The sequence below is a fragment of the Anser cygnoides genome, chromosome 1 (genome assembly GCF_040182565.1).
Source record: "Anser cygnoides isolate HZ-2024a breed goose chromosome 1, Taihu_goose_T2T_genome, whole genome shotgun sequence".
Lineage (NCBI taxonomy): Eukaryota > Metazoa > Chordata > Aves > Anseriformes > Anatidae > Anser > Anser cygnoides.
In genome coordinates this window covers 134,118,427-134,128,086 of record NC_089873.1, presented here as the reverse complement: position 1 = coordinate 134,128,086, position 9,660 = coordinate 134,118,427, and the positions used below count along the sequence as shown (strand labels likewise).

Below are 9,660 nucleotides of genomic sequence, written 5' to 3'. Positions count from 1 at the left end.
TTCAGCAACTATACGTCCTTCTTACAGAGGAAAGGAGAGTTTTTGGCTTGACCGAGCTGACGGGAAAAAAAATTAAACCCTAAATCGTAAATGTAAACAAAAATGTAAATACAGATGGAAATACTTTCAAACACCTCATTGACAAGATTTGCCCACGTCACGTTTTACTTTAACGGTAACTTTGTGTGCAGACATTTTAGGGAAAAAAAAAAAAAAAAACTCTTTTCATGTACGCTCATGCACGTCTAGTTTTACTTTGGTAAATTCATTTATTAAACTATTTTCTTCATTTAATTTCTTTTTTGGTAGAATTAAATCTCATATATTCCCTATGTGCTATTTTTTTCTTTTTAAAAAATAAATTTTGAGATTAAATGTGCGCTGTTACGAAGCCTATGGTCATTTTACTGTGAATTGTAATAAAGCCAGCACTCCACCCTGAAACCTTCAGAAACTGCAGGAAAGTCTGTAGTGAAAAATGTGGAACCCACTGGACTTTATGTTGCTTTTCTGGTTTAAGCTCCCGCTCTTTCAGACCTGTAGAGGCTCGTGGTTTAGCAGACAAGGGCAGTTAGTGTAGAGCAAGTGAGGCCTTTTGGAATTTGGGATTGAAACTTGCTTTTCTTTTCAAACCTTACACAAAGTACAGGGGGAAAAAAAATCCAAACTCTCCAAACACTTTCTTTCTAATTTACTTTGTTAACTGTAGTCTCTCCCACTCATTGGTGTGCTTGAGCAAGGAAATTGTTCTGCCAGATACAAATAAAATGTACCGAAAGTACTTAACCGATCTGTTGATGGGTCATGTAAACACACTCTTTAAAGGGTACTAATTTTAGTGATAATTACAAGCATTTTACCTGACTACTCTTTTTGTTAACAGCATTTCTCAAGCATTAGCAACCCATTTTAGGAATAATACAATCGTGCCATGAGGTACCTATGTTCGCTGCAAAAAAAAAAAAAAAAAAAAGTGCAAAAGTCAATTTAGAGAGGAAATAGCAAATTAGGCAACACCTGCGAGATGACCTTTTCTATCCTGGTCATTCCTTCACGCTTTGGGAGCATCTCTAGGCAGTACATTAACCTGCAACCTAGCCGTGGCTTTGTCATAAACATCTGAAATCTGCTTTGCACATTCTTCTGCAGAAAGAAATTAGGGATGAACCCTTTGGCTACTGTAAATAGGAAGAAGTGCATTGGCTTTAATGGAGCTCTGCTCTACTGCGTGGCGTCTGGACGTCTCCCTTCATTTTGGGGCATTTCTGATGCAGAGGAAAATGGAGGGGGTGTACTCCTGTAGCTGGAGAAGAGGGTCTGGAGTGTCATTTGGGTATCTTTTCTCTTTGCTGCCTCTGAGCAGTCACTTCAGATTGAGACACGTTAGGAAAAAAAAAAAAAAAAAAAACACTTTGGTTTAATTACATTCATTAGGAATGTGAATTTTAATATATTTGTATTACAAATAATATTTGCTCCTCACCCAAACACAGGTTATTTTGCTCTCTCGTTGACGGGAAGGCATACCGCTGCAACTACCTCTACACAGCGGAGGTTTCACATAAAATGCCATCTAAAAATGAAACTAAATCTGTAATCGTTCTCATATACGCAAGCCCGTCGTTCATCTTTCCCTCAGCTTACCTTTGCGGGATGAGGAGGGCATTACTTCACATGGGAGGGATGTTGGGTGATGGCAGGCACCCACTCGGGTTTGCAGTTGCTGTTCCCAGGTGCACAGAGAGCAGGCACCTGCAGGGACCTCGTGCCGACCGACAGAGAGGGGCACGCATGCAGTGGCACAGCTTTCCACGCTGGTGACCCAGGCCTTCAGGAAACTTGCCCTTTCTGATTCACTCCAGCACATCCACCAAGCTGGAGGGTTCATTCCACTATTTAATCCTCCTTGAGAGCATCCTGGTGGAAACACTTCTTTCTCCGAGGCAAATGTTTATGCGCACACTTCCACTCCTGCTCTTCTCTGTGTCTGGCAAAAAAATGGTACGATCAGCTCTACAAAAATACAGGCTGGAGTGTCTAGCTATATTTCAAGCTCTTTTTTTTTTTTTTTTTTTTTTCTGGTCCTTTAAATAAAGTCAGCTGATGACAGTGTGAACTTTGTTTTAGAAATAAAAAGGGGAAATTGCTTTTCTGCAATTCTGTCACTACACCATCTTCTGAGAAGAAAGAAAGAAAGAAAGAAAGAAAGAAAGAAAGAAAGAAAGAAAGAAAGAAAGAAAGAAAGAAAGAAAGAAAGAAAGAAAGAAAGAAAGACTATAGCATAAAATTTATTTGCTACCTTCAAAATGAGGGAAAAGCTTCCAGAAATGTTTGTTCATCTGTTCCTGGGTACAGGTAGATCTGGGATTGAACACAGATTAATTCCAAGCTTTGAGCCTTGATTACTACTGAAAAGTAAAGAGTGCATGGCTGTAAACAGGTGGATGTAAATAAGGGCCTGAGTATATAACTGAACAATAGGAATCTTGCAATGCAATGGAACAGCAAAGCCTTTCTTTTTGAACTATGAGGATGCATTAAAGGGCTGTTGGCACATCGGTCCCTCTGATTTCAGCTGGACTCTTTGTGAGGGTAAAGGCTAATGCATTAGGTCCAAGGTGTGTGCTTTCAAATGAAGCCCGGATGCGTACTACGTTTGTTGATAATACATACACGTAAATATTCATTTCTGGTTGTGAACCCTCAAATAACATGGAAAAAAATAAGTAATTTCATGGCTCTATTTTTGTTGGTAAATCTGATAATTACTTTGCTGTTTTACAGCAATTTTTAGACTTAGTAAAATAAGATAGCAAGCAAAGTTAGCATACACCCTACCAGAAAGATTCAGACAATCTGTGTGGTTGCAAGCAATCAGGAAGCTTCCACTGCCGCTCATCCTTATGGAAGGCAAGCTGTTTAGATTCTCGAGGCACTGGGCAAAGGGAAGAAATAAAAAGTAATTATAGTCTGTTTAGTGACCACACTCCAGTTGCACATGTTTGCAAGGCTGTAGCTTGCAGATAAATCTTTCTAGCTGGGCTTCTCATTACTGATACAACAGTAAATATAAACATCGATGAGTGCAAATGTAGACTGTTACTGAAATTGCAGGATATCTGAAAATCTTGCAGCTGCTCTTACTCCCAGCTAAGTCCAAGTTCAACTTGAGGGACAGGGATTTGTAAAACTGAGTCTTGCAGAACTGAGACCTTAAAAAAAAAACACAATCTCTTCTCTGTCTTGAGAGTTACAGAGTAATCAGCTTGAATGATAATATACTCCTACCTTCATCTTGAAGCTGATTCTGTGAACACTTCGTGCTGAAATTAGATGCCATTTTATTTGGTGTGTTTTTAACCTCATAGTATCCCTTTGTTACAAACAGTCTTTGTATTGAATATTTTTGTAAGTATTTTTACCTAGCGTGATTTTAGCACCTGGCCCCTTCAAGTTCTAATGGGTAAACAAGTGACTGAACGTACAGATATACCACAGTAAGTATGTAAAGACACTGTCTCTACTCTTATTACGGAGTTCTAAACCTAAATTTGTTAACATGCAAGAATGAAAAACACTGCGATTAGTGTTACAGTAAAACAAGGAGAAAAAATATTCATTAGATTTTGATTTTCCATCTAACTTTTCTTTCAAAAGCGTTTTATTTCTGATAATATATACAATAGCTCTTTTCAATTCAAAGTTTTTCTTAAAAAAAAAAAAAAAAAGCAAGTTTAAACACTATATACCCAAGTGTACTTTCAGTTCCACTTTTGGTATTTTTATGAAAATTCTGGGCTTACCTTGCATATCTCAGTTATGTTTCCTCAGTCTTTCATGGCTGACAGAGTCAGAGAGATAATTTATATTAGTTTGAATTAGATGGTTACCATGCTCTAAAAGAAAAAAAAATAGGGCTGAAGAGCTAATTCTATTCTAAGGGTAAGTATAGAAATCATTTTATAAAGAAGAATTCTATATAAATGGTTCAAAATATTTCAAGTGGACTCACGTATTCTTCATTACAAAATTTTGATTTAATCAAAAAGTTCAAAGTCTTGAAAATAAACTAATACGAGAACTTGGTACAGAAGGTACAAAACAACGTAGTCTGTTTTGTCTTCTTAATATTTCCCCTCTTTATCAAGAAAAGAAAAAAAAAAAGTACCCTACCCAAGCCAATAGAGGAATCATAAGCGACTGCAGCTTGTGAAAATATTGCCAGTCACAAATTTAGCATGACATAATGCAGAGGAAGCTACAGTTCGAAGCCAAAGCTGTCACGTCTGATTTTGGAAGTCTCAAAACGTGTAGTTAAACTTAGCCACATCAGGCAGATATTCAAGGAGGTTGTCTAAGGGGCATACAGGAACTACCTCATTCTGCTGTCTTTCCTAACTGTTGTTCCTAACACCAACATTAAAAGAGATGCTGAAATCAGTGAGAATACGTCAGCACTGGGGAACTCAGAGACAAACAGAGACTAGAAATAGATTTGGTACCTGAACATCTTCATTTAAATACCCAGTTTTTAAATACAGCTGGACAGAGTGTGGAATTAGGAAGCATGCTTTGAATTTTTAAATAGTCACTAATACTGCATTTCAAAAACAGTAATGCTGTCTTTAAAACATTTACTAGGCTGTATTTTAAACTTAATCATAAAAATGAACTGAGTTTCTTTCTCCCTCTCATGCATTTTTATTCATGTCCGTATAGAGCGCTGGGCCCTGTGAACAGAGGCTGTAACTGTATGAAGTCAGCTACAATCATATGAAAATTAAGACTGAAAAGCAGGTCTGACTCATTAGTCTCGTAGTAGTGTGGTTCACTGCTAGAGAGAAGGTTTTTGATATATTTTTCTTTAGATGTCCTTTCTTGGTTCAAAAGTCCTTGAGAAGACTTTTTTGGGAAAAAAATGCTTCAGGAAAAAAAAACATTTGCTTTATACAAAGCTATTTGTATTAAAAATATAAAGACAGCCACTTTTCAAGGACCTGTAGGAATACTGTGTGTGCAAATTCAGAAGGCAGAATAATTTTCTCTGTTGTCGGATATGGAGCTTTAATGGAAATTTGTGTTAAATACACTTAAGGTTAAAGAGTCAGCCAACCAGAAATTCCACTTCTCAGAAGTCTGTATTTGAAGATTTTAAGGGTAGAAAATGCCATTGCCATAGTTGACTCTGAGCATAATATGGGCCATAGGTTTTCTCAGTGCCTTTTGAAACTCAGCAGCTGGGCTTGAGTTAAGATAAAAAGTAAAGAGGATCCACGCCCAGCAAAGAGGATCTATGCCAGTTGTTTCATTGGTTAACTTTACCTTCAAAAACATTGTTTGCTGCTTCGTCTTTAACTTCCAGCTCTGGATTCTCCCTACACCGGTGGGATAGACTGAAGAGTCCTCTCAGCTATTTTTCCACACACTGGTTCTTCTAGATGGCAAAGTTACTTCACTGATAAGTTAAACAGATTGCTATCTTTAAGAAGTAAAATATTTTCCGGTCCTTTAGTCATTATCAGTGCTCTTCTCTGTAGTCTCTCCAATTATCATCACCTTTCTTGAAGTGCAGATAATTGAATGGGATGACTTTAGTAGCAGTCACACCAGTGCCAAACCCAGAGACAGCGTAACCCTGCTCTCCCTCCTTGCATTTCCCCTGTTACTGGGTACCCAATAATCAAGCACAGCAGCTCTTTTGGCCATGGCACCACACGAGGCGCTCCCATTCGGTTAGTTTTCTGCCAGCATGAGCATCACTTACATCGGTTTCTTCAGAATCCTCCACCTCTCTATTCGTTGTCCCTAAAAGCAGCAATTTGCATCCAGAAATGATGCAGCACACCTTGCACACTTAAGTGGCTATAGAGACTGTATAGAAAAAAATAAAATAAAATTTTAGACTTCTTGAACCCCAAATTTTGCATTTGGCAAGGGAAGCAATCCATACGTCTTACATTTCACAACAGTGAGTCATGCTTCATATCCTGAGTAATCCCACTGGATTAAGAGGAACCTTTACAAGTGTAAAATATTATAACATCTAATGTCAACAGAAACATGGAACTGTCGCTGACTTCATCTACAAGAGTTTTAGTTTGACTCAGGAGCGCACTTTTGAGATGAATCTCCTGACTCCCCCCGCTTGCTTTACTTGGGCTCACGCGGCAGAGCAGTTTCCGAGCAGGAGAACTTGTTTTCCTCTGGGTGAAACGAGACCAGCCGACGCATCCCAGGAGCATGTCCAAGGTGCTCTGGCTGACGATGCTCACTCAGGCAGTCTGTGGGGCCGGGAGGTGCACCTGGAGGAACGAACAAGCCCACAGAGTACCCGAGCAGCTCAGGGGGATGGTGCGTGGCTAGCATCTCTCACAGCCCTAACACCACCTCTGCGTAAGGCTGGCTTCCCTGCGGGAGACCTGATCCTGATAATTCTTGCAGTTTTTCACTCTCTGCAGCCAGCTCCTCCTTAGAACTGCTTTCTCTTCTCAAAACCTTTCATGGGAAGAAAAAAGGCTTGAAATCATAAGCTGTCCCACCTCCCACACATTAATTCAGCACAGCTGGGGACATGCAACACTGCATGGATGAGGGAGGGCAAGGGAAGAGACGATCACCTCTCTGTTCTGTCTGCCCCAGACTGGCAGGAGGCCAAGATGTCTCTGAGAGTAAATTAGAGCAACATAAAAAATATCTGTTCCATCTGAGGATCCTAAGGGACCCATATAGCTAGCTCAGCCCATCGTGTCAGCCCACTAAATAGATCAGAGGAGCACAGAGTACATGCATCAAAGTTTCTGATTTATTTCTCCTTAAGTAATAACAATTATACATGTCCCACATACTAAACGATATGCCCCATACAGTAAGGAAGAACGTTTCCCTAACCTATTTAGCAATTGTGCCTTGGAAGAGTCATTGAATATGTTCTTATCATCTTCTATATGGAAGCAAAAATACAACTGGCTTAGCACTTAAACAACATGCAGCACCCCTGAGCAGCGGAAGGTGCGCGCTGATCGTATAATGGCACGGGCAAGGAACTATGAATAGTGCATCCCAGTGTGAGACTTCTGCAGCACAGTAATAGCATCAGAATCGCTGTCAGAAATGATTAGATTCCTATCAGGTTAGATCTAATTCCTGTCCAAAGAATTTAGATCTCCACATCTCAAAAAGGTGGATGAAAAAGTATCAGAAGAAAGTGCAGGTGTTACAAGCCACATGAAGCAAACTACGGACAGAAAAAGGGTAGGAAGAAAGGATGGGACCATCATTTCCCTGCTGAATCAAAAAAATGTTTTGACATTTTCGACTTCCCAAAACTTTCAGACTAGGTCTCCCACTTTACTTTTTGGTTTCTTTTCCTCTTCGGACTGGAGAAATGCAAGGATTACAGAACACTTTTGCTCATGTCCGTGAGCATTTGGCCTGACAAATAATGTTGTTCTACTCAAGAGGCCTGCTTGCGTAAGTGCTCGTCAATTAAGCAAAAGCTTTCAGTCTGGTCCAAAGATAACAATTAAGTAATATGTGAGGAAAAAAATACCAACGATGGTCTCAATTCCTGAAAATATCTTAGTCAATCAGAGTTTCCTTTTAAAACTGAAACTCTTGGTGTTAACAAACAGCTAAATGAGAAACCCTTTGATGCTGTGGCGCAGTTGCTCACGTGACTGACTCTATGAGAGCGTTTATCTGAAAAATATCAAAATATCAAAAATATCAAATACTGCAAAGGTGCTCACAAAATAGGAATCAAAGCTTGTCACTGCTGACGTGCTAAATTATATTATTATTATTATTATTATAATTATAATTAATAATAATGTGCTAAGAGTCTTTGGTTTCCCAACACAAGCTGTCTGACAGGACAACTCACAACAAGAAAGGTCAGCATAAGCGTTACAAGACTAGTGCCTGATGTGCCACCTTTCAGTTTACAGAATATCTGAATATTACAACAAAAGAGTTACGTATTGCAGCTGTATCCAAACAGTCAAAGCATCTATTCAAGTTAAAGCTCCAGTTCAGTTTTCACTGTCATATCAACAGTTTTTATACCAATTCTCTTAAAAACGTCACGAGTTCACATTTTTTTTACAGTTCATAACAGAAGCAAATAATTAATCTGTATTTCTGGCATTTTTGTGAGCAGAATTTTTTACCAATGCCTACATAAAAGTAGAACCACTCATTTATTGTTAAATGGTTTGTTCATTCAAGAGAACTTACTTTCATTTGTATAGTCAGAGAACGGAAAACCACGGTGTGGGGAGAAACACAGAAACAGTTAAAAACACAGTACGTCCTGACGAAGCACTAGAAAAACAACAAAGACTTTAATCTTTTAAAACGCAAAATATTTTGTCGTATGATCCCATTATCTCCACAGTAGGCCAGCACGGCTAGACCTTCACTTTGATTGTTTCAGGTTTAGGTTTCCATTTTAACGAGGGTAAGAAACCACAGCTCTGGCTTCCTTCACTCTGGGTTGCGGGAGCGCAGCACTGCTGCCCGTCACCGTGCCTGTGTCACAAGTTATGAAACAGAAAAAAAACAAGACTCTGAAAAACCTGGGGACTTCTTTTACAGCTGGCCGTTTCGGGATCTTCCCTCGCACAACAGCCAAAGTGATCGGAGCAGCCGTGGCAGTGACTCACTCTCTTATCTTTTACTATACCGTCCCTTTACAGGGTTGTGTTGTGTTGTTTTTTGTTGTTGTTATTGTTTTTGTTTTTTTTTCATTTTAGTAGCAAAGAGCAGGTCCTTCTCACCGGCTCTGTGCTGCTCCTCTTTGCCAAGCACAGCTTGAAAAACACGGGTTCCTTCACAGACTCCATTTTAAGCTCTAGGCAAGCCTTATGTCAGGGTTTAACCTCTTCTCACTAGGGGCTAGCTGTAACCTGCCAGGCTTCCCAGGGCCGCTGCGACCATTGCTGGCACTGCTCTTGCTCGGGCACAGCGATGTAAAGGCAATTCAGACCAGCCTGGTATCGCTGCGGTGCCCGGGCGGCCTGGTGAGGCCAAGTGGCAAGGACAGGGTGAAATGGGGCGCGTGAGGGTTTCACCGTGGGCTACCACGGACACACTGAGTGTAGGAGAGGGGGCACACCCGTGTCCCTGCTGGGCCACCAAGGCCTGGGCCCACGGGCGTGTTGGCTGGGAGCACTGGGCGGCACGTTGGGCTCTCGTGTCACCCGTGGGGGCTGGAGTGGAGACAACGTCCTTCTGTGGGGTAACGGGGCCATGCGAGAAAAGAGTTCGCGTCTCAGAAGATGAAAGCCTGTCGTTTTGCTAGTGCTCGGTCAGGGCGCGCTGCGTTTTGTTTGTTTACATCGCTGGGCGGCAAAACCCATATAAACCCGGGGGGGCTTCCGCGGGCACCTCAGGGCTTTCCGTACGTGCCCGGGGCACGCAGCTCTGCGCACCCCGCTGCCTTCGGGGACGCCGGGTGTCCCAGGGGTGGCACATACACGGCCTCTGGGCGTGCCGTGCCGTGCCGTGCCGGCTGGCAGCAGGGCACACCCCGGGGGCAGCGGGCCCCGAGCGCGGCCCTCAGGGACCGTTGGGGGTGCGCAGCTACTCGGCGCCGGGCGGTAGCGGCGCGGCGGTGACGTCAGCGTGTTGTTGGGTCTCGGCGCGGGGTGGCCGGGCAGG

General features: G+C 41.6%; 1 long non-coding RNA gene across 1 annotated transcript; it reads right to left on the bottom strand.

Moving 5' to 3' along the window:
- Window positions 1-230: 230 nt before the first annotated feature.
- Window positions 231-9,604, bottom strand: LOC106042558 (uncharacterized). Its single transcript, XR_010826427.1, has 4 exons — window positions 3,804-9,604; window positions 2,839-2,935; window positions 2,300-2,361; window positions 231-1,987 (listed from the first exon to the last, which is right to left on the bottom strand). It is a non-coding gene; the product is annotated as an uncharacterized lncRNA (long non-coding RNA).
- Window positions 9,605-9,660: the final 56 nt, after the last annotated feature.